Raw genomic sequence first — 24,634 nt, 5'->3', positions numbered from 1 at the left:
GTGTTTCCCAACCAGGGTGCCTCCGGCTGTTTACAAAACTACAACTCCAAGCATGCCCGGACAGCCAAAGGCTGTCCGGGCATGCTGGGAGTTGTAGTTTTGCAACAGCTGGAGGCACATTGGTTGGGAAACACTGCCTTAGATGGTGTCTAAATAATTCTCTATATTAGTATACCAATGATCTACACATAAACCAGTAGTGGATATCATAAAACGTATGCACGGTGACAGTACAATCCTATGGACGCAGGCATTGCATGGTAGAACTTCCAGTTCAGTCCTAGCCACATCAATTATAGGAAAATGGTTAAAAAGACAAAAGCAATAAAAGTAAAAGAACTGCAGAAACTTTTGTATTATGTCCGTAAGCCACACAAAAGCATCGCCGACACTTATTAGCACAAAGACATGCAGAACACATGCGACACACAGATGTGATGACAGCAGGTGACAAAAGCTTCCTGCCCAATACCGCCCACCATTGTACCAATATGCTTCGGAGAAGTCATTTTGTGCCCCTAAAATGATATCCCAGGGGCCAACATCTAAACATTTTTTCAAAGATAGCATAAATAGTAACCCAGGCAATATAAAAAAATAAACTATGGAAGTATATACAGTGGGGCAAAAAAGTATTTAGTCAGCCACCAATTGTGCAAGTTCTCCCACTTAAAAAGAGGAGGGGCCTGTAATTTTCATCATAGATATACCTCAACTATGAGAGACATAATGAGAAAAAAAAATCCATAAAATCACATTGTCCGATTTTTTAAGAATTTTTTTGCAAATTATGGTGGAAAATAAGTATTTGGTCAATAACAAAAGTTCATCTCAATACATTGTTATATACCCTTTTTTGGCAATGAGGTCAAACATTTTCTTTAAGTCTTCCTCCATGCAGATCTCCTCTAGAGCAGTGATGTTTGGGGCTGTCGCTGGGCAACACAGACTTTCAACTCCCTCCAAAGGTTTTCTATGGGGTTGAGATCTGGAGACTGGCTAGGCCACTCTAGGACTTTGAAATGCTTCTTACGAAGCCACTCCTTCGTTGCCCAGGTGGTGTGTTTGGGATCATTGTCATCCTGAAAGACCCAGCCACGTTTTATCTTCAATGCCCTTGCTAATGGAAGGAGGTTTTCACTCAAAATCTCACAATACATGCCCCCATTCATTCTTTCCTTTACACAAATCGTCCTGGTCCCTTAGCAGAAAAAACTGCCCCAAAGCATGATGTTTCAGTGGTCTTGTATGCCTTCCATTTTCTAATAATTGTTCCCACAGTTGATTTCTTCACACCAAGCTGCTTGCGTATTGCAGATTCAGTCTTCCCAGCCTAGTGCAGGTCTACAATTTTGTTTCTGGTGTCCTTCAACAGCGCTTTGGTCTTGGCCATAGTGCAGTTTGGAGTGTGACTGTTTGAGGTGGTGGACAGGTGTCTTTTATACTGATAACAAGTTCAAACAGGTTCCATTAATACAGATAACGAGTGGAGGACAGAGGAGACTCTTAAAGAAGAAGTTACAGGTCTGTGAGAGCCAGAAATCTTGCTTGTTTGTAGGTGACCAAATACTTATTTTCCACCATAACTTGCAAATAAATTTTTTTAAAATTGATTTTTTTTCTCATTCTGTCTCTCATAGTTGAGGTATACCTATGATGGAAATTACAGGCCTCTCTCATCTTTTTAAGTGGGAGAACTTGCACAATTGATGGCTGACTAAATACTTTTTTGCCCCACTGTATGTATATATATATATATATATATATATATACATATATAGATATATATATACACACACGCACACACTGTCTCTGATTAATATGGCATAACTACAGGGTTACTGTCCCGTCTTTTGTCAGCCATTTTCACCCTTGGTAACCTGTTCTGAATCCTGGGGAATTTCAGACTAGCCGGTTGCTAGGGATTTGCGTCTTGACAACCTCACATAAAAGGTTGTGTGTGGTTGTTAGGCAGTGTATTCCTGGTAACTAATCAGTCTCAAATGAAAATTGGGGTCAAATGAAAATTGTTCATCTTAAAGTTGATTTGGCACAATGTTCCCACTAAAGAAGGCGTAAAACCGATTGGGAGAAGGCACGCCATGTTTCTTTTCCTATTTCAGAACACTTGATCATTTGTAACGATACATTTACTACTTCATTCCACATCCTTACCCCTGTTCTTCTTGCTACATCTGTATAATGTAAAAGCAAATATCTTTTTTTTTGTCCATTAGAAGGGAAAATAGGTCTATTAACCCCTTCATGACCCAGCCCATTTTCACCTTCATGACCTGGGCATTTTTTGAAAATCTGACCACTGTCACTTTAAACATTAATAACTTTGGAATGCTTTTACTTATCATTCTGATTCCGAGATTGTTTTTTCGTGACATATTCTACTTTATTTTATCGGTAAAATTTCACCGATATTTGCATCCTTTCTTGGTAAAAAATCTAAAAATTTCATGAAAATTTTGAAAATTTAGCATTTTTCTAACTTTGAAAGTCTCTGCTTGAAAGGAAAATGGATATTCCAAATAAATTACATATTGATTCACATATACAATATGTCTACTTTGTGTTTGCATAAAAAAATGGACAAGTTTTTACTTTTGGAAGACATCAGAGGGCTTCAAAGTTCCGCAGCAATTTTCCAATTTTTCTCAAGATTTTCAAAATCTTAATTTTTCAGGGCCCAGTTCAGGTTGGAAGTGGATTTTAAGGGTCTTCATATTAGAAATACCTCATAAATTACCCCATTATAAAAACTGCACCCCCCAAAGTATTCAAAATGACATTCAGTAAGTGTTTTAACCCTTTAGGTGTTTCATAGGAATAGCAGCAAAGTGAAGGAGAAAATTCTAAATCTTCATTTTTTACACTCGCATTTTCTTGTAGACCCAATTTTTTAATTTTTACAAGGGGTAAAAGGAGAGAAATCACCCTAAAATTTGTAACCCAATTTCTCTCGAGTAAGGAAATACCTCATATGCGTATGTAAAATGTTCGGTGGGCGCAGTAGAGGGCTCAGAAGGGAAGGAGCGACAATGGGATTTTGGAGAGTGAGTTTTTCTGAAAGGGTTTTTGGGGGGCATGTCCCATTTAGGAAGCCCCTATGGTGCCAGAACAGTGGACCCCCCCACATGTGACCCCATTTTGGAAACTATACCCCTCATGGAATGTAATAAGGGGTGCAGTGAGCATTTACACCCCACTGGCGTTTGACAGATATTTGAAACGGTGGACTGTGCAAATCAAAAATTTTATTTTTCATTTTCACAGACCACTGTTCCAAAAATCTGTCATACACCAGTGGGGTGTAAATGCTCACTGCACCCCTTATTACATTCCGTGAGGGGTGTAGTTTCCAAAATGGGGTCACATATGGATATTTATTGTTTTGTGTTTGTCAGAACTGCTGTAACAATCAGCCACCCCTGTGCAAATCGCCTCAAATGTACATGGCGCACTCTCCCTTCTGGGCCTTGTTGTGCGCCCCCAGAGCACTTTGCGCCCACATATGGGGTATCTCCGTACTCACGAGAAATTGCGTTACAAATTTAGAGGGTCTTTTTTCCCTTTTACCTCTTGTGAAAATGAAAAGTATAGGGCAACACCAGCATGTCAGTGTAAAAAATTAATTTTTTTACACTAACATGCTGGTGTAGACCCCAACTTCACCTTTTCATAAGGGGTTAAAGAAGAAAAAGCCCCCCAAAATTTGTAAGGCAATTTCTCCCGAGTACGGCGATACCCCATATGTGTCCCAAAACTGTTGCCCTGAAATACGACAGGGCTCCAAAGTGAGAGAGCGCCATGCGCATTTGAGGCCTGAATTAGGGATTTGCATAGGGGTGGACATAGGGGTATTCTACGCCAGTGATTCCCAAACAGGGTGCCTCCAGCTGTTGCAAAACTCCCAGCATGCCTGGACAGTCAATGGCTGTCCGACAATACTGGGAGTTATTATTTTGCAACAGCTGGAGGCTCCGTTTTGGAAACAGTAGCGTACCAGACGTTTTTCATTTTTTTGGGGGAGGGGGGCTGTGTAGGGGTATGTGTATATGTAGTGTTTTTTACTTTTTATTTTAGGTTAGTGTCAGTGTAGTGTAGTGTTTTTAGGGTACAGTCACATGGGCAGAGGTTCACAGCAAGTTTGCCGCTGGAAGTTTGAGCTGCAGCGCAAAATTTGCGCCATCTCAAACTTGCAGCACTCACTGTAAACCTCCGCCCATGTGAGTGTACCCTGTACATTCACATTGGGGGGAGGGGGCAAACATCCAGCTGTTGCAAACTCCGAGCATGCCCTTTGGCTGTCCGTGCATGCTGGGAGTTGTAGTTTTGCAACAGCTGGAGGAACACTGGTTTGGAAACACTAAGTTAAGTAATAAACTTTCAAGTGTTTTGCAACCAAACTTAGTGTTTCCAAACCAGTGTGCCTCCAGCTGTTGCAAAACTACAACTCCCAGCATGCATGGTCTGTCAGTGCATGCTGGGAGTTATAGTTTTGCAACAATTGCAACAGCTGGAGGCACTGAGGTAGGAAACGGACAATGTTTCCCAACTAGTGTGCCTCCAGATGTTGCAAAACTACAACTCCCAGCATGCCCAGACTGCCAAGGCATGCTGGAAGTTGTAGTTCGGCAATATCTGAAGGATCAGATGTTGCTGAACTACAACTTCCAGCATGCCTGGGCAGTCTGGGCATGCTGGGAGTTGTAGTTTTGCAACATCTGGAGGTCCACAGTTTGGAGACCACTGTATAATGGTCTCCAATCTGTGCTCTTCCAGATGTTAGAGAACTACAACTCCCAGCATGCCTGGACAGACTGAGCATGCTGAGATTTGTAGTTTTGCAACATCTGGAAGAACACAGATTGGAGACCATTATACAGTGGTCTCCAAACTGTGGACCTCCAGATGTTGCAAAACTACAACTCCCAGCATGCCCAGAAAGCCAAAGGCTGTCTGGGCATGCTGGGAGTTGCAGTTTTGAAACTCTCAGAGGCAGCAGTGAGATCGCTTTACGGCGATCTCACTGCTGCCAATGAAGATGCTGCACTGCTGCCGGAAACTCACCTCCGGGACGCAGCGCAGCCGGGACCGCACGGAGGACGCCGGGACCGCTCGGGACACCGCTCGGACGGGTAAGTGATGCCGAGGGACGGATCAGGGACACTTAGCAGAGCGGTGTGTGTCCCGATCCCCGTGATCGGGACTCACACACCGCGCTGCTAAGTATTTTCATAGCGAAACGCTGCTATCAGCTAGTCAGATTTGACCAGCTGATAGCAGCGATCGCTGGGGACGAAACCCCCCGTGGTCGCACGGTAAGATGGCTGGCTATCAGTGATAGCCACCATCTTTCCGGGCGCTGCGGGATGCCGCGAGTAGCGGCAGTAATATCCATGACGTACCTGTATGTCATGGGTCGGGAACACCTTGCCACCCATGACGTACAGGTATGTCATAGGTCGGGAAGGGGTTAAAGGAAATGTGTCACCAAATGTGATTATAATTTTTTTTGGTGGTTTAATAATTTTTTCACATTTTTTAAATTCTTTTTGGAAATATTTTTAAAAAATGTACTTGTCACAAAATATGAAAAATTAAATAATAACCTGTCATATCTCCCACTGTTGGCCAGCAGAGGGAGCTATCATGAGGAATCTGGTGAAAGTAAGCAACTCGTCTGGCTGCTGCAAAATAGACCTCGCCCGTCTACCTTCCTCCTCTATCTATGTGCAAAAGGAGAGGGGGAGGGGATTTTGCAGTTTTTTTAATTCCACTGTCACCATTTTGTTGGTGTCCGAAGAGAGCTAAAGAACAGACTAGATGTCTCTTGAAAGGTCACTGCTCCTCCGGGACCTCAAGAAAATGGTGCTGGCTCCCCCTTTCATTTCACCTAGCCTGTGCTATGCACATGTGCAGTAAGCAGCCCATGCTTTTCTATGAGACACTCTCAGTCTTAACTTTCTTATGCCCTATGCCTTTACGTCTTCTAAAAATAGTTTTCTATGAGTATACACTTGAATATTCTCTGTACCATGTCTTTTGGGCCAATAAAATCTCTGACCAGATGTTTGCTGGAAGTCAATTGGGAAATATGGAACGTCATATCCACATGGATGTTTTTTGGGGTGTTTTTTTTTACCCTTTAGTGGCATTGTTTAAGCTCAGGGACAGTTTGTCAAAATGGCAGAATGCTGAGGGTATGGCTTTTTTCTTTCTTTTTCAAGCAGTCTTTTTATTTAGGTGGGGGAAAACACCATAAAAACGCACTGTGTGTATTGATTTTTCATTTTTTCTGGTGTTTTTTCCCAAAATTCTACAATAGAAATTCTTAAGTCACATGATAAAATAACTTGTGAGGACTCCCCGCAATCTGACACTCATCCCTATCCTTAGGATGGGGGATAACTTCTTACATCCTGGAGTTCTCTTTTAAGCCCTGCATTTTTTTTTTCTAGTCATTTTATCATGTGACTCAAGGATTTCTATTAAAAAATTCCCACACAGTGCCCCAGCTCTCTGCATGAATGGGGTGCCCCCTCCATGCAGCTCTATGGGTGAGCAGGAGCGCTGCTTTCGGCTATCTCCGGCTCTGCCATAGAGCTGCATGGATGGGGTGTGTCGGCCGCAAATCTGTGCTGTTATCGACACGGCTCCTTCCATGCAGATAGCCTGTCCGCTGTGTGGTAGATCGGACCCCCTGCGATCTAACACTTAACTTGTTACATCCAAAAAAAAGAAAAAAACCTTTACTAATACATACATTTTTTTTTGCAGGGGGGGGGGGGGGGGTTGGGGTGATGTGGAAAAAAAAAGGGGGGTAGTTTTTGGTAAAAAAAAATTCTGGTAAAAAAAAAAAAGCCAGATAATAGTTTATATAGGGCTACATTCATGTCAATAAAGTAGCCAATGTTCAAGGCTATATGTCAGCATACCGGAAAAATGGGAACAGAGGTAACAGAGTCTACTAGTGACTGTTTTGTCCATTTACAAGTGTATACGGTTCATTTGTTGGACTGGAAAATGCAGCAAATTGTATACGCCTGGAAATAGAGCGAACACAGTCTTTAGTAGACAGCCTCGAGTCCACTGCCCCAGTGAATCCAGCACGGATACACTGGTATATACTGGCATTCCGGTATGCCAAAGTATTACCTGAACATATGCTACTTATCCGATGTAAACATAGTCTAAGGTAGAGCTCTGCGCGGGTCTGGTTTTTCAATCCCGCTCCCGCCAACTTACTTTTTTGACCAATTCTGCCCGCTCCAGATGATTTTTTTGACCAATCACGCCCGCTCCAGCTGATTTTTTTTACCAATCCTGCCTGCTCCCGCTAAAATGTTTGTCCAATCCCGCCCGCTCCCGCTAACATACATGATGTACATACACTAGAGTGCAATGCTCCGTACATACTCCCCATGTATAGTGGTATGTGCCCTGGGTCACTGACTGATGCAATGCTCTGCACATATCTGGCCTACAGGGATGTATGAGGGCAAATTTTTTTGCACCGTGGTCTGTAGTTTATATTGTTACCATTTTTGTTTATAAGGGACCTTTTGATCGCTTTTTATTATTTTTTTATGGCATATAAAGTGACCAAAAATAAGCAAATTTGGAGTTGTCATTTTTTTTTACATGTACGCCATCGACCATTCAATGTAAATAACATAATTTTTTAATAGTTCAGACATTTACACACACGGCAATACCACATCATTTTTTATTCTTTTTACATTATTTTAAAAAAAATGGGAAAGAGGGGTATTCAAACTTTTATTAGGGAAGGGGTTAATGGGAAGGGTTACATATATATATATATATATATATATATATATATATATATATATATATATATTTTACACTTTTACTTTTTGTTATAGCTCCCATAGGGTATGTGCAGACTGCAGAGCATTGCACCCTAGGGTCTGTAGAAGCAGTGTGTGTGTGTGTATGTACATTCCTATACATACCTATGCAATGCTCTGCACATACCCCCACCTGTATAGCAATTTACACATACACTGCTATACACATGGGAGGGTTTGTGCAGACTGCAGAGCACTGCACCCTAAGACACCAGGAGTGCAATGCTCTGTCTGCAGTCTACTCTGCACATACCCCTCATGTGTATAGCAGTGCAGAGCAGAAAGCAGACACAGATGGAGGCCCTGGGAGGATCGCCGACCACCTTTCTTTATTGCGCATCTTTGTCTGTGACATGTCGCAGACATCGTGCGCCAGTCTGCCACACGATGCAATATTTTTTCCTGACGGACGATGTGGATTCTCCCAAACCCGAAAAAGGGACGTAACCCAACATTTCTGAGCTTTCCCACGTATTTATAAAGGTTTCCAACCCGAATTTGTTGAATTGTGGATTTTTTCCAGACAACTCAGAGGAGTTGGAAACCAAAACCTACAAAACCCACGTGCGACAAACAGGATGCGACATAATAATAAATACCAGGGGAAAAAAGCAGTCGGGTAAGAAAGCAAGATAGACTTACAACCCGATTTTCTAAGTAAATGAGGGCCAGTGAGTGTGTGTTGTGTATAGATTGCATTTTTACATTACCGTAGGGGCCCAGGTGGTGGCAGCGGCAAAAAATGAAGGTGAAGGCTGGTGGAGGGTCACTTTCACCGAAAAATCCTCTAGGGCAGGCAGGCTGAGCGGGGAAGGAATGGCACCGAAACAGATAAAATGAAGGCAACTACGTAAGCGGCGGGGGAAGAGACGATTAGGAGGAGCAGAAGCCGCTGGGTCACTGAGGCTGCTACGGGATTTACGGGACCTGCAGCCATAGTGACCGCCTGTGCCCACAGGTTTTGGGTTGGGTCCCATGGATCCCAATGCAGGGCTCTATTTACATGGCAGAATGTATGTACAAGTCTACACAGCAGTGCACAGAGTACTCAGAACTGTATGGACTCTGAATACCCCCATATGGTGCTTCTTAGAGGAGAACACCTCCAAAATATCCCATCCAGTTGAGTATTACATATGAAATCGGAGATATAAAGAGGTGCAGTATGGCCCCATAGACTGTTCTTCTATACTACAGATTGATACACCTCAAAAGGTAGTAAAACTATAGTACAACTGTGCGCATTAACCCTAAGGCTAGGTAAATATCCGGCAACAAGGACTTCTTGGCTTCTATATGGGATATTACATTCAGTTAATGTTACTACTTTATGAGACGACATTTATTCACATCAATCACCCCTTTTGTGAGGTCTCAATGGAGTTGCTTGCTGTTGACATTTATGTATATGCTGACTTATTAAATTATTAATTACAGTCAGGTAGCATTTGGCTTTATTGTGCGCTCTCCGGGGGTGTTTCCTAGACCGGTCATTAATGAGGTATAGATCTCTGGTTGTAGTAGGTTTCTTTATTAGATTTTGTACAAATTGCCATTTATTTTTTTATGGCTGAGTTTGATTTTGAGTCTGATTGACATAGTGAGGAAACACAGCAGTGCCTGGACATGGTTATGGGTGCCTTATTTTGATGGGGATTTAGGCTACAAACTGGGGCCAGAAATGCAGGGGTTTAGGCTTCTACAGGGTCGCTATGGATTCTCTGGAATGGCAAGAACTTCATTAGAGTTAGGAAAAAACTATCTATAGCAGTGGTCTTCAACCTGTGGACCTCCAGATGTTGCAAAACTACAACTCCCAGCATGCCCGGACAGCCAAAGGCTGTCCGGGCATGCAGGGAGTTGAAGTTTTGCAACATCTGGAGGTCAGCAGGTTGAAGACCACTGATCTATCAATGTTCCTTCCATTGTGCCCCAATGATCTGTAAACCACTGATCTACAGCATTGTTCCTCCCATCATGACCCGTGTTACGCCGAGCGCTCCGGGTCCCCGCTCCTCCCCGGAGCGCTCGCTACACTCCTCTCACTGCAGCGCTCCGGTCGGTTCCACGGACCCGGGGCGCTGCGATACCGCCTCTGGCCGGGATGCGATTCGCGATGCGGGTAGCGCCCGCTCGCGATGCGCACCCCGGCTCCCGTACCTGACTCGCTCTCCGTCAGTTCTGTCCCGGCGCGCGCGGCCCCGCTCCCTAGGGCGCGCGCGCGCCGGGTCTTTGCGATTTAAAGGGCCACTGCGCCGCTGATTGGCGCAGTGGTTCCAATTAGTCTTTACACCTGTGCACTTCCCTATATCACCTCACTTCCCCTTCACTCCCTCGCCGGATCTTGTTGCCTTAGTGCCAGTGAAAGCGTTTCCTTGTGTGTTCCTAGCCTGTGTTCCAGACCTCCTGCCGTTGCCCCTGACTACGATCCTTGCTGCCTGCCCCGACCTTCTGCTACGTCCGACCTTGCTTCTGTCTACTCCCTTGTACCGCGCCTATCTTCAGCAGCCAGAGAGGTTGAGCCGTTGCTAGGGGATACGACCTGGTCACTACCGCCGCAGCAAGACCATCCCGCTTTGCGGCGGGCTCTGGTGAAAACCAGTAGTGACTTAGAACCGATCCTCTAGCACGGTCCACGCCAATCCCTCTCTGGCACAGAGGATCCACTACCTGCCAGCCGGCATCGTGACAGTAGATCCGGCCATGGATCCCGCTGAAGTTCCTCTGCCAGTTGTCGCTGACCTCACCACGGTGGTCGCCCAGCAGTCACAACAGATAGCGCAACAAGGCCAACAGCTGTCTCAACTGACTGTTATGCTACAACAGTTACTACCACAGCTCCAGCAATCATCTCCTCCGCCAGCTCCTGCACCGCCTCCGCAGCGAGTGGCCGCTTCTGGACTACGACTATCCTTGCCGGATAAATTTGATGGGGACTCTAAGTTTTGCCGTGGCTTCCTTTCCCAATGTTCATTACACTTGGAGATGATGTCGGACCAGTTCCCCACTGAAAGGTCTAAGGTGGCTTTCGTAGTCAGCCTGCTGTCTGGAAAAGCCCTGGCTTGGGCCACACCACTCTGGGACCGCAATGACCCCGTCACTGCCTCTGTACACTCCTTCTTCTCGGAAATTCGAAGTGTCTTTGAGGAACCTGCCCGAGCCTCTTCTGCTGAGACTGCCCTGTTGAACCTGGTCCAGGGTAATTCTTCCGTTGGCGAGTATGCCGTACAATTCCGTACTCTTGCTTCTGAATTATCCTGGAACAATGAGGCCCTCTGCGCGACCTTTAAAAAAGGCCTATCCAGCAACATTAAAGATGTTCTGGCCGCACGAGAAATGCCTGCTAATCTTCATGAACTTATTCACCTAGCCACTCGCATTGACATGCGTTTTTCCGAAAGGCGTCAGGAGCTCCGCCAAGATATGGACTCTGTTCGCACGAGGCGTTTCTTCTCCTCGGCTCCTCTCTCCTCTGGTTCCCTGCAATCTGTTCCTGTGCCTCCCGCCGTGGAGGCTATGCAGGTCGACCGGTCTCGCCTGACGTCTCAAGAGAGGACACGACGCCGCATGGAGAACCTCTGCCTGTACTGTGCTAGTACCGAACACTTCCTGAGGGATTGTCCTATCCGCCCTCCCCGCCTGGAAAGACGTACGCTGACTCCGCACAAAGGTGAGACAATCCTTGATGTCTACTCTGCTTCTCCACGTCTTACTGTGCCTGTGCGGATGTCTGCCTCTGCCTTCTCCTTCTCTTCTGTGGCCTTCTTGGACTCTGGATCTGCAGGAAATTTTATTTTGGCCTCCCTCGTCAACAGGTTCAACATCCCAGTGACCAGTCTCACCAGACCCCTTTACATCAATTGTATAAACAATGAAAGATTGGACTGTTCCATACGTTTCCGCACGGAGCCCCTTCTAATGAGCATCGGATCTCATCACGAGAGGATTGAACTTTTGGTCCTCCCCAATTGCACCTCGGAAATTCTCCTTGGACTTCCCTGGCTTCAACTTCATTCCCCAACCCTGGATTGGTCCACTGGGGAGATCAAGAGTTGGGGGCCCTCTTGTTCCAAGGACTGTCTAAAACCGGTTCCCAGTAACCCTTGCCGTGACTCTGTGCTTTCTCCAGTAACCGGTCTCCCTAAGGCCTATATGGACTTCGCGGATGTTTTCTGCAAAAAACAAGCGGAGACTCTACCTCCTCACAGGCCTTATGATTGTCCTATCGACCTCCTCCCGGGCACTACTCCACCCCGGGGCAGAATTTATCCTCTCTCTGCCCCAGAGACTCTTGCCATGTCTGAATACGTCCAGGAGAATCTAAAAAAGGGCTTTATCCGTAAATCCTCCTCTCCTGCCGGAGCCGGATTTTTCTTTGTGTCCAAAAAAGATGGCTCTCTACGTCCTTGCATTGACTACCGCGGACTTAATAAAATCACGGTTAAGAACCGCTACCCCTTACCCCTCATCTCTGAACTCTTTGATCGCCTCCAAGGTGCCCACATCTTTACTAAATTGGACTTAAGAGGCGCCTATAACCTCATCCGCATCAGAGAGGGGGATGAGTGGAAAACAGCATTTAACACCAGAGATGGACACTTTGAGTATCTGGTCATGCCCTTTGGCCTGTGCAACGCCCCTGCTGTCTTCCAAGACTTTGTTAATGAAATTTTTCGTGATCTGTTATACTCCTGTGTTGTTGTATATCTTGATGATATCCTAATTTTTTCGGCCAATCTAGAAGAACACCGCCAGCATGTCCGTATGGTTCTTCAGAGACTTCGTGACAATCAACTCTATGCTAAAATTGAGAAATGTCTGTTTGAATGCCAATCTCTTCCTTTTCTAGGATACTTGGTCTCTGGCCAGGGACTACAAATGGACCCAGATAAACTCTCTGCCGTCTTAGATTGGCCACGCCCCTCCGGACTCCGTGCCATCCAACGTTTTTTGGGGTTCGCCAATTATTACAGGCAATTTATTCCACATTTTTCTACCATTGTGGCTCCTATTGTGGCTTTAACCAAAAAAAATGCCGATCCCAAGTCTTGGCCTCCTCAAGCGGAAGACGCCTTTAAACGACTCAAGTCTGCCTTCTCTTCGGCTCCCGTGCTCTCCAGACCTGACCCATCTAAACCCTTCCTATTGGAGGTTGATGCCTCCTCAGTGGGAGCTGGAGCTGTCCTTCTGCAAAAAAACTCTTCCGGGCATGCTGTTACTTGTGGTTTTTTTTCCAGGACCTTCTCTCCGGCGGAGAGGAACTACTCCATCGGGGATCGAGAGCTTCTAGCCATTAAATTAGCACTTGAGGAATGGAGGCATCTGCTGGAGGGATCAAGATTCCCAGTTATTATTTACACCGATCACAAGAACCTCTCCTACCTCCAGTCTGCCCAACGGCTGAATCCTCGTCAGGCCAGGTGGTCTCTGTTCTTTGCCCGATTTAATTTTGAAATTCACTTTCGGCCGGCTGATAAGAACATTAGGGCCGATGCTCTCTCTCGTTCCTCAGATGCTTCTGAAATTGAACTCTCTCCTCAACACATCATTCCTCCTGACTGCCTGATTTCCACTTCTCTAGCCTCCATCAGGCAAACTCCTCCAGGAAAGACCTTTGTTTCTCCACGCCAACGCCTCGGAATCCTCAAATGGGGTCACTCCTCCCATCTCGCAGGTCATGCGGGCATCAAGAAATCTGTGCAACTCATCTCTCGCTTCTATTGGTGGCCGACTCTAGAGACTGATGTGGTGGACTTTGTGCGAGCCTGCACTATCTGTGCCCGGGATAAGACTCCTCGCCAGAAGCCCGCTGGTTTTCTTCTTCCTCTGCCTGTCCCCGAACAACCTTGGTCTCTGATTGGTATGGATTTTATTACTGACTTACCCCCATCCCATGGCAACACTGTTATTTGGGTGGTCGTTGATCGATTCTCCAAAATGGCACATTTCATCCCTCTTCCTGGTCTTCCTTCAGCGCCTCAGTTGGCTAAACAATTTTTTGTACACATTTTTCGTCTTCACGGGTTGCCTACGCAGATCGTCTCGGATAGAGGCGTCCAATTTGTGTCTAAATTCTGGAGGGCTCTCTGTAAACAACTCAAGATTAAATTAAATTTTTCTTCTGCATACCATCCTCAATCCAATGGACAAGTAGAAAGAATTAACCAGATCTTGGGTGACTATTTACGACATTTTGTTTCCTCCCGCCAGGATGACTGGGCAGATCTTCTACCTTGGGCCGAATTCTCGTATAATTTCAGAATCTCTGAATCTTCCTCCAAATCCCCGTTTTTCGTGGTGTACGGCCGTCACCCTCTTCCCCCCCTCCCTACCCCCTTGCCCTCTGGTCTGCCCGCTGTGGATGAAATTTCTCGTGATCTTTCCATCATATGGAGAGAGACCCAAAATTCTCTCTTACAGGCTTCTTCACGCATGAAGAGATTCGCGGATAAGAAAAGAAGAGCTCCTCCCATTTTTTCCCCTGGAGACAAGGTATGGCTCTCCGCCAAATATGTCCGCTTCCGTGTCCCTAGCTATAAGTTGGGACCACGCTATCTTGGTCCTTTCAAGATTTTGCGCCAGATTAATCCTGTCTCTTACAAACTTCTTCTTCCTCCTTCTCTTCGTATTCCTAATGCCTTTCATGTTTCTCTTCTTAAACCACTTATCATTAACCGTTTCTCTCCCAAATCTGTTCCCCCCACTCCTGTCTCCGGCTCCTCGGACATCTTCTCCGTCAAAGAAATTTTAGCATCTAAAAAGGTCAGAGGGAAAACCTTCTTTTTAGTGGATTGGGAGGGTTGTGGTCCAGAAGAGAGGTCCTGGGAACCTGAGGACAATATCCTGGACAAAAGTCTGGTCCTCAGGTTCTCAGGCTCCAAGAAGAGGGGGAGACCCAAGGGGGGGGGTACTGTTACGCCGAGCGCTCCGGGTCCCCGCTCCTCCCCGGAGCGCTCGCTACACTCCTCTCACTGCAGCGCTCCGGTCGGTTCCACGGACCCGGGGCGCTGCGATACCGCCTCTGGCCGGGATGCGATTCGCGATGCGGGTAGCGCCCGCTCGCGATGCGCACCCCGGCTCCCGTACCTGACTCGCTCTCCGTCAGTTCTGTCCCGGCGCGCGCGGCCCCGCTCCCTAGGGCGCGCGCGCGCCGGGTCTTTGCGATTTAAAGGGCCACTGCGCCGCTGATTGGCGCAGTGGTTCCAATTAGTCTTTACACCTGTGCACTTCCCTATATCACCTCACTTCCCCTTCACTCCCTCGCCGGATCTTGTTGCCTTAGTGCCAGTGAAAGCGTTTCCTTGTGTGTTCCTAGCCTGTGTTCCAGACCTCCTGCCGTTGCCCCTGACTACGATCCTTGCTGCCTGCCCCGACCTTCTGCTACGTCCGACCTTGCTTCTGTCTACTCCCTTGTACCGCGCCTATCTTCAGCAGCCAGAGAGGTTGAGCCGTTGCTAGGGGATACGACCTGGTCACTACCGCCGCAGCAAGACCATCCCGCTTTGCGGCGGGCTCTGGTGAAAACCAGTAGTGACTTAGAACCGATCCTCTAGCACGGTCCACGCCAATCCCTCTCTGGCACAGAGGATCCACTACCTGCCAGCCGGCATCGTGACAACCCGTTTCTGCCATGGCTGGGCATGCTGCCAATGGCTGTCGGGGTATGCTGGGAGTTGCAATTTTGTAACATCTGGAGGTGCAAAGTTTTGAGACCACTTATCTATAGCAATCTTCCTCCCATTATGTCCTGATTCTTCCAAGGTAAAGTTCATGTAAATCCCACCTGTAAGTTGGTGTTTAGGGGCAATCCACAGGCTTTTTCAGTTGATCTTAGAAGTTAAAAGTGTACCTTTTTATATAGTGTAGATAATAACATTATATGTATATTTGTACTATACATTGGTTAAAATCTTGTGTATATTTTTGGGTGGAAAAAAGGCCTTGTCCCTGCTGCTACTGTCAGTTTGTGCAGAGACAAAATACAAGGTTTGGGAGGGAGAGGCAGGGCTCTGTGCAGGCACCTGGCTTGTTAATCAGGCTGCTATGTGAGCCGGGGGCATGTCACAGAGCCTCAGTACACCGAGCCCTGCTTGTCCTCAGTGTACAGAGCCCTGCTTGTCCTCAGTGTACACAGAGCCCTGCTTGTCCTCAGTGTACAGAGCCCTGCTTGTCCTCAGTGTACAGAGCCCTGCTTGTCCTCGGTGTACAGAGCCCTGCTTGTCCTCAGTGTACAGAGCCCTGCTTGTCCTCAGTGTACAGAGCCCTGCTTGTCCTCAGTGTACAGAGCCCTGCTTGTCCTCAGTGTACAGAGCCCTGCTTGTCCTCAGTGTACAGAGCCCTGCTTGTCCTCAGTGTACAGAGCCCTGCTTGTCCTCAGTGTACAGAGCCCTGCTTGTCCTCAGTGTACAGAGCCCTGCTTGTCCTCAGTGTACAGAGCCCTGCTTGTCCTCAGTGTACAGAGCCCTGCTTGTCCTCAGTGTACAGAGCCCTGCTTGTCCTCGGTGTACAGAGCCCTGCTTGTCCTGCTCACACTTCCTGTATTTTATCTCTGCACAGAGACAATCAGCTGCTATTTCTAAAAATATACACATTTTTTAACCAATGTATATCACAAATATACATATAATGTTATTATATACATTATATAAAAGGTTTTAACAAATGACAGGTACACTTTAAAATGTTGTTTAAGGGGTACTCCGGCGCTTAGACATCTTATCCCTTATCCAAAGGATAGGGGATAAGATGCCTGATCGCGGGAGTCCCGCTGCTGGGGACCCCCGTGATCTTGCACGCAGCACCCCAGTTAAAATGAGTCAGTTAAAACCCAAAATTCCCAATCCTTCTCTCCGTCCACTCTTAGGTACAGAGTCAGAAAACTAAAGAAAAAGAAGTAGGGGTAGAGGGCTTTAAAATTACAACTTTTGGTCCATTTCTAAGCATATGTTTAGTTTTTTTTGTGTGATCAACAGTTTCAGAACAGGTACACTGTGGTATACATTGGCATGACGTTTGACTATTTTTGCTAAATATATGACAAACATAGCCTAAGAAAAATATAGTACCTTTTGAGAGGTGCTAACCACAGCCTACCGAGACAAGCCATAAAACTGGCCATTTTGGAAATGTTCTGATACAGTTGTCACTTAAATCCCTACACTTCACCATTTTCCCTGCTTCCAGCACTAATACTGTATATATCCCAGCCAATATAACCTCCAAACATGTGAGACAATCAGATCGGTGAGGTTCAAGAATCTTCAGGAGAAAAAGCAAAAATAGGAAAAGATCCACTTATTGTTTATCTCTGCTCAATTTTCTGGTTTCGATCTAGGAGAAATTCTACACTGTATAGCATTCTGACTTTCCAGATTATCAAATTATGGATTAAAGAAGATCTCTGGAAAAAAAATAATGATAGGGGATTAGTAGCTGATCGTGGGGGGTCCGACCGCTGGGGCCATCCGCGATCACCAGGAAGGGGCTCAGCGCTCAGTGAGGAGCGCATGCTGCAGCCAGCACAAGCTCCATTTATTCCTATGGGAGCACCGAAGAGACCCGAGTACAGCTAGGAGATCACGGGGGGTCCCAGCGGTCCGACTCCCACGATGGGCTACTTATCTCCTAACCTGTGGAGATATTTTTCACCAGGCAAGGCCCAAAGTGAATACACTTGCATTGAGGGGACGTGGCCGTGATGTAATGAGGGGCGTGGCCAACCACCGCAGCATGAAAACGGCGTTCGGAACATTTACTTCTGAACACTGGCCAGTGAAGTACCCCTTCGTGGAGAATACTACAGTGTGCCCAGCCAATAAACTATTGACTACCTCTACAACTCTCTGTTCTGCCTTGCTGTTGAATGACTGTATTGCTGAGGTTATAACATCTGCCTGTAACTTTCCTTAGCGGTTAGTGGTTTTCCGTAACCTTGCATCTGGGGTCTTTCCCTGGCCCAGCAGAACCACTTCATCTTGAAGTGTGGTGAGTTACACTTCTGGCTTCACGAACTATTGTCTATCTGTAGGTGCATCCAACAGTACACTACAACACGCCATTAGTCACCACACTTGTCATACAAAACTGCACCCCTACAGGGCTGGAGGTGTAAGTGACATCTTTGGATAACGGGAGTGTTGATCGGTCTAAGGGTATGTTCACACTGAAGAATTCTCCAGGAATTCAAGCTGAAAAATTTCCGTCCGGAATGCAGTCTTTTCATTTTGTCTGGAAATCGTATGGAAATTCGCGCAGAATGGTAAGGGGTGTGGGAGGACCAAATCGGGCTGACTATTTTTTAAGATTTTGCTCAGAATTCCACGACAAAACGATTTCGTGTGTAATTTTTTTTTAACATTTACTTCAATGGACTTCTGCTCGCGTATTCCGCAAGAAGAATAAACAGAACGGAATTCCGCGAGTGTGAACAGTGCAGAGTAAAATACATTGAAGTCAATGGCAAAAACAAATGTTAATTATTTCTGAGCGGAGAATTAGGCTGGGTTCACACCACGTTTTGTTAAATACGGTTCCCGAATACGGCTGGGAGCAGGGGGCGGGGCTTAATCGCGGCGCCCGCACTCAGCCATATTCGGGAACTGTATTTAATGCATGTCTATGAGCCGACCGGAGTGAACTGCAGCCTCTGGTCGGCTTAGTTTTCGGCCGTATGCGGTTTCCCGACCGTATGCAACCACGTCAACCACGTTTTTGCCTGCGGTCAGGAAACCGCATACAGCCGAAAACAAAGCCGACCGGAGGCTGCGGTTCACTCCGGTCGGCTCATAGACATACATTAAATACGGTTCCCGAATACGGCTGAGTGCGGGCGCCGCGATTAAGCCCCGCCCCCTCCTCCCAGCCGTATTCGGGAACCGTATTTAACAAAACGTGGTGTGAACCCAGCCTTAAAGAGGAATTAAAGTAAATTCCTCAGTGTGAACGCACCCTAAAGCCGTCAGCGGCAAGTAAGTAGTCAGTATCTCCTTGTCGTCATCTGCAGCAGCTGCGCAGTCACCGGTCTCTGTCAGCTGAACAAAGAATCTGAAGGCAAACCTGCATGCTACCTACACCGCCTATGAACAGATGGCCGCCTCTTTGTTAAACTTTATATGGACCTTATTATCCTGACACTAACAGATGTAAAAACCATTTTATGAATGACAATAAGGATCCAGAGCCGACTAAGTGGGAAACGCCTCTCCGTCCGCTCCTTTAAATAGACACACTTCTCTAGTCATTCCCTGCTGAGCTGTTGGGATGTATTAAGAGGTTAAAAATGTGCTGTTTATTTATATACATGTCTAGAACAGACTGTGAGATCGTACGCCATCACACCTCGTACACAGCCACGCTCTTGTTCTCTCTCGCATTAGTCTTTGGTAACGAAAATGGGAATTTATAGCTATGCTAATGAAAAAGAGTCTTAAAGGGTACCTCTCATCAAATAAACGTTTGATATATTTTAGATTAATGAATGTTGAATAACTTTCCAATAGCATGTTAATGAAAAATATGCTTCTTTCTATTGTATTTTTCCCGATCAGTCCTGTCAGCAAGCATTTCTGACTCATGCTGGAGTCCTAAACACTCAGAGCTGCCAGCCTGCTTTGTTCACAGCCAAACAGGCTGTGAACAAAGCAGGCTGGCAGCTCTGAGTGTTCTCCTTTGTGAACAAAGCAGACTGGCAGCTCGTAGAGTTTAGGACTCCAGCATGAGTCTGAAATGCTTGCTGCTAGGACTGGTAGGGAGACCCCTAGTGGTCATTTCTTCAAAGTGGAAAATTAAATAGAAAGAAGCATATTTTTTAATAACCTGCAATTGTAAAGTTATTCTGCATACATTAATCTATAATATAGCAAAAGTTTTTTTGATGAGAGGTACCCTTTAAAGGGTCCCTGTCATTAGAAAAAAACTTGTTTTTATACATCATAGAGACATATGAGCGTCTAGACCACTGGTCTCCAAACTGTGGCCCCCCCAGATGTTGCAAAACTACAATTCCCAGCATGCCCGGACAGCCGTTGGCTGTCAGGGCATGCTGGGATTTGTAGTTTTGCAACATCTGGAGGGCCACAGTTTGGAGACCACTGGTCTAGACCCTGACTGATCATGAGAACCAGGTGGAAGAAGTGCGCACTTACCGCATTCTCTCTCGGCTTTGTGTCATGTGACAAAGACGGCTTTATAATGTAAGTCTATGGGACCGTCTTGCTTAAATAGACACCGAGCAAAGAGAGAAGTGCGCAGCTGTGTGCTTCTCCCCCCACTTTGCTTTAGCGATCGTTCAGGGTCTGAACACTCAAACCCCAACCAATAAAAACTATTCACATGTCCCTATGACATGTCAGCAGAATCTCATTGAAAACAAATCATTGGAAATTCTGCTGTGTGAACATGGCCTTAGTATATAGGAGTGTATAAGAAAACAGACAAGCCTGGGGATCTAAGTTTGGGGGGAAAGTTATAGAAGTTCCAATATCAGTTACTCCATGGCCCTGGTACCTGAGAGGACCAATAACCAGTTCCCTTAATGAAATTAAAGATTACCAGTAAGATAAATCCTCCGGTTGCTGTTGGGTATTCCACGGGAAAACTTTTTTCTATATATGAACTGGCTCCAGAAAGTTAAACAGATTTGTAAATTATTTCTATTACAAAATCTTAATCCGTTCAGTACTTATGAGCTTCTGAAGTTAAGGTTGTTCTTTTCTGTCTATGTGCTCACTGATGACACGTGTTGCGGGAACCGCCCAGTTTAGAAGAGGTTTGCTATGGGAATTGCTTCTAAACTGGGCGATTCCTGAGACACGTGTCATCAGGGAGGACTTAAGACAGAAAAGAACAACCTTAACTTCAGAAGCTCATAATTACTGAAAGGATTAAGATTTTTTAATTGAAGTAATTTACAAATCTGTTTAACTTTCTGGAGCCAGTTGATATATAAAAAAATGTTTTTTCCTGGAATACCCCTTTAATTTACCTATTTCTTAGCCCTGGTTTAGCAAATAAGGTTTATGCACCACATAATGAAAACGTATTCGGATTTTCCAATAGACTGTACTATGAGAATCACTGTACTAGGAGTATACCCTCAATGCAAGTCTATGGGAGGGGGCGTGGCGGCTGTCACGCCCCCTCCCATAGACTTGCATTGAGGGGGTGGGGTGTGACATCATGAGGGGGGCGGGGCTATGATGTCACAAACTCCCGGCTCCAGCGTTCAGAACAGTTTGTTCCAAATGCTGAGCAGCGGAGTACTCCTTTAAATGCCGCTGTTGCTATTTACCATGGCATCTAAGGAGTTAGACTCATGAGTACAGCTAAATATGACATATATCCATCCTCTCCTTAATGATGGTTATATATGTATGTATGTCATGGATTAAAGGGGGCTATCCAGGAAAAGACTTTTTTTTATTTATTTATTTATATATATATATATATATATATATATATATATATATACACACATATATATATATCAACTGGCTCCGGAAAGTTAAACAGATTTGTAAATTACTTCTATTAAAAAATCTTAATCCTTCCAATAGTTATTAGTTGCTGAAGTTGAACTTTCTTTCTGACAACAGTGCTCTCTGCAGACACCTCTGCTTGTCTCAGGAACTGTCCAAAGCATTGGAGGTTTGCTATGGGGATTTGCTCCTACTCTCGTGAGACAAGCAGAGATGTCAGCAGAGAGCACTGTGGTCAGACAGAAAAGAACAACTCAACTTCAGCAGCTATTAACTACTGGAAGGATTGAGATTTTCTAATATAAGTCATTTACAAATCTGTTTAACTTTCTGGAGCCAGTTGATTAAAAAAAAAAAAAAAGTTTATTCCTGGAATATCCCTATAATAAGGGGTTAACAACTTCAAGCAGAGATCTTGAAGTAGCAGAAAGTATATTCAAAAATTATAGAAATATCAGACAATAAAAGAGCTTTATTTGTTGAAACCAAAAAAATCTAAGCCTTTTTCTGAGACAGCCACCATGGCCTCTACAACAACTGCCCCAAAGGGCAAATCTATACAAAGCTGTCTTTAATACTCCTGCATAAGAAACATCAATGTGCAGGTAAATTTTGTAGATAATAGGAAATTTTTACTCTATAATTACCGGTATTAGCCCAGAATTAGCAAAAAAAAAAAAACAATTTCCTTTTTTTCATCTAGCAACAATGCCACTCTTTTCTATAGGTAAAAGGGGTACTCTGGTACAAAACTTTTTTTTTTTTTTTTTTTTAAGTTAACTGATGCCAGAAAGTTAAACAGATTTGTAAATGACTTCTATTAAAAAATCTTTACCCTTCCAATACTTATTAGCAGCTGTATGCTACAGAGGAAATAATTTTCTTTTTGAATTTATTTTTTGTCTTGTCCGCAGTGCTCTCTGCTGACACCTCTGTCCGTGTCAGGAACTGTCCAGAGCAGCATAGGTTTGCTATGGGGATTTTCTCCTGCTCTGGACAGTTCCTGATACGGGCATCAGGTGTCAGCAGAGAGCACTGTGGACAAGACAAAAAAGAAATTCAAAAAGAAAAAGAATTTCCTCTGTATCATACAGCTGCTAAAAAGTACTGGGAGGGTAAAGATTTTTTAATAGAAGTCATTTACAAATCGGTTTAACTTTCTGGCACCAGTTGATTTGAGAAAAAAAGTTTTCCACCCCTTTAAATCTAGTATTTCAGTATAATCTCCTTAAAGTAAATGCGCCTACACTGCAGGTCCCTAAACAGACAACGGACAAGAGTGGCGCTTTTTCTGTATACGACCAAACCTTATTTCAATTCATAAAGAAATAGAAGAAAAAGGGGGGGGGGGCATAAGCCTCCAGACTAATACCAGATATACTGGTACATGATGAACTGTGCTTCAAATTTATGATGAAAAAGATTTATTTTAAAAATATGTAATAAAGACAAATAATTTTTAGAATATTATAATATCAACCTCCTTACACAGGGCCCTTGTGGGGAGGTGAAATAAAACATACAATAAGGATTACAAAAGGATTATTTCAATTCACCCTGTACTTCCCCTTTAACTGTGTGCATTCATTGCACCTGTTATGCCTTTGTATGTGTTTTGCTTTTTTTTTTTTGCAAGGCTGCATTCACAACACATTTTTGCAATACAGTTCCTGTATCAGGTTTTTGATGAAAAACTGATTCCTCAAAACCTGACTAAACTGTATCAAAACGTGTGTACAAATTTTAACCCCTATACGGTTTGCAAAATGACGTCCGGTTGCATCCGTTTTGTAAGAAAAAAACGTATACAATTTTAACTTTTCACTCCATTTTGAATAAAGTTTCACTTGTTCGATTGAAATTCCAAGAAAACAAACTGTGCAAAGTCAAAAACCGTATGGTGAATACCGGATGGAACCGTGCGCACATACAGTTCTGTACGGTTCCCATTGACTCCCATGTTAAAAAAAAAAACGTATACGGTTAAATGCAGTTTTCACCCGGCCCAAAAAAACGTGGTAGACTACGGTTTTGGGTACGGGTAAAAAAAACGGACAAAACCGTATAAGACACAAAACAGACTAAACCGGATGAAGCCTTTGACATACGGTTTACAATGTTAGGTCAATGCATACGGTTTTCTATACAGTTCCGTACATTTTTTAACTTGAAACCGTATACGGGTACTGTATAACAAAAACGTGGTGTGCGTGCACCCTAATTTGGATTGGCGAAGGTTATATGCAGGAATTTCCTGAGGCTGCAGAAAATGAAGAGTCGAATCAGGGCAACTTGCTTGCCCTTAATTCTGTGCTTAACCTAAGAGTCAGCTATTTATATAAAGGGCCTACTATGGCCCCAGGGGTTTCCCTTCCCTAAATTTACTGGTAAAAAAAAACACAAAAATAATAACGAGCAAAGTGCAATGCAGAGCTATAGGGGTAAACAGGTATGGAGCATCTCCGAGCATTTCCCACATACCATCCTGTAGTATACACAAATGCTGCAGAGGTTGTACTTAATCTATACAAAGCAGCTTACTTACTTCTCAGGCTCCTTCTCATTTTGCTGCTTTGGTTGTGGCAGTAGAACGTTATTAACCAGTTCAGTGATCCCGCTAAAGGGAAACCACCTGTTTGAATAAGCAAATAATGCAACTTTATAACCATAAGAACAGGTGACAGGCGTTGTCTCCCCCAAATCACTACAAACAAGCAGGAAGGAAAAGCTAGTAGCCGATGGAGAAGAATGGCAGCATCGAAACTCAGCCAGAGAGAGGGAGGAAGAACTAGTCCACAAGCAGGCAAAAGGTGTCTACATCCAACGGGCGTGGATGGGGTAAGAAAGCTGCATGCAGCCATCTTACAAGCCAAGAAGCACAAGACAAAGTAGAGGCGGTCTATCGAGGATTCGAGTCACCTAACACCACCGCAGGAAGCGTAAAACACAGCAAAACAAAAACATCAAAGAGGAAAAGAGTCAAGCCTACCGCACCGGGAGAAGAGTTACTTACTGTGAGAGTTGAGGTTTTTGTTCTTCTTTCACCCTAAAAAAATAAGTGTGCACAGCTGAGTGCAACATACAGCAAATGCCCCGATGGGAATATACTGCGGGGGGCTTATATATATATAACCAGTTATCAATGGAGACTGTTGTCAAGAATGGTAGGAACAAAACTGGGTGAACTGTAAGGCTAGGTTCACACTGCGGGATCTCTGGGCAGAATTTCTGCCGGAGATCGAGACGGCGGCACTAGGACCACGCGGACTGCAT

General features: G+C 44.9%; 1 protein-coding gene across 3 annotated transcripts in view; it reads right to left on the bottom strand.

Annotated features, from left to right (window-relative positions):
• The window catches only part of RIMS2 (regulating synaptic membrane exocytosis 2), a 680,796-nt gene extending 656,395 nt beyond the window's left edge, over nt 1-24,401 (bottom strand). For all 3 annotated transcript variants that reach the window (XM_056522548.1, XM_056522549.1, XM_056522550.1), the window contains exon 1: nt 24,375-24,401. The gene's annotated coding sequence lies outside the window, so the exon portion shown is untranslated. The remainder of the gene's footprint in view (nt 1-24,374) is intronic.
• Nucleotides 24,402-24,634: the final 233 nt, after the last annotated feature.

The sequence above is a fragment of the Hyla sarda genome, chromosome 5, assembly GCF_029499605.1.
Source record: "Hyla sarda isolate aHylSar1 chromosome 5, aHylSar1.hap1, whole genome shotgun sequence".
In the NCBI taxonomy this organism is placed as follows: Eukaryota; Metazoa; Chordata; class Amphibia; order Anura; family Hylidae; genus Hyla; species Hyla sarda.
This window is presented reverse-complemented; position numbering and strand designations above follow the sequence as displayed.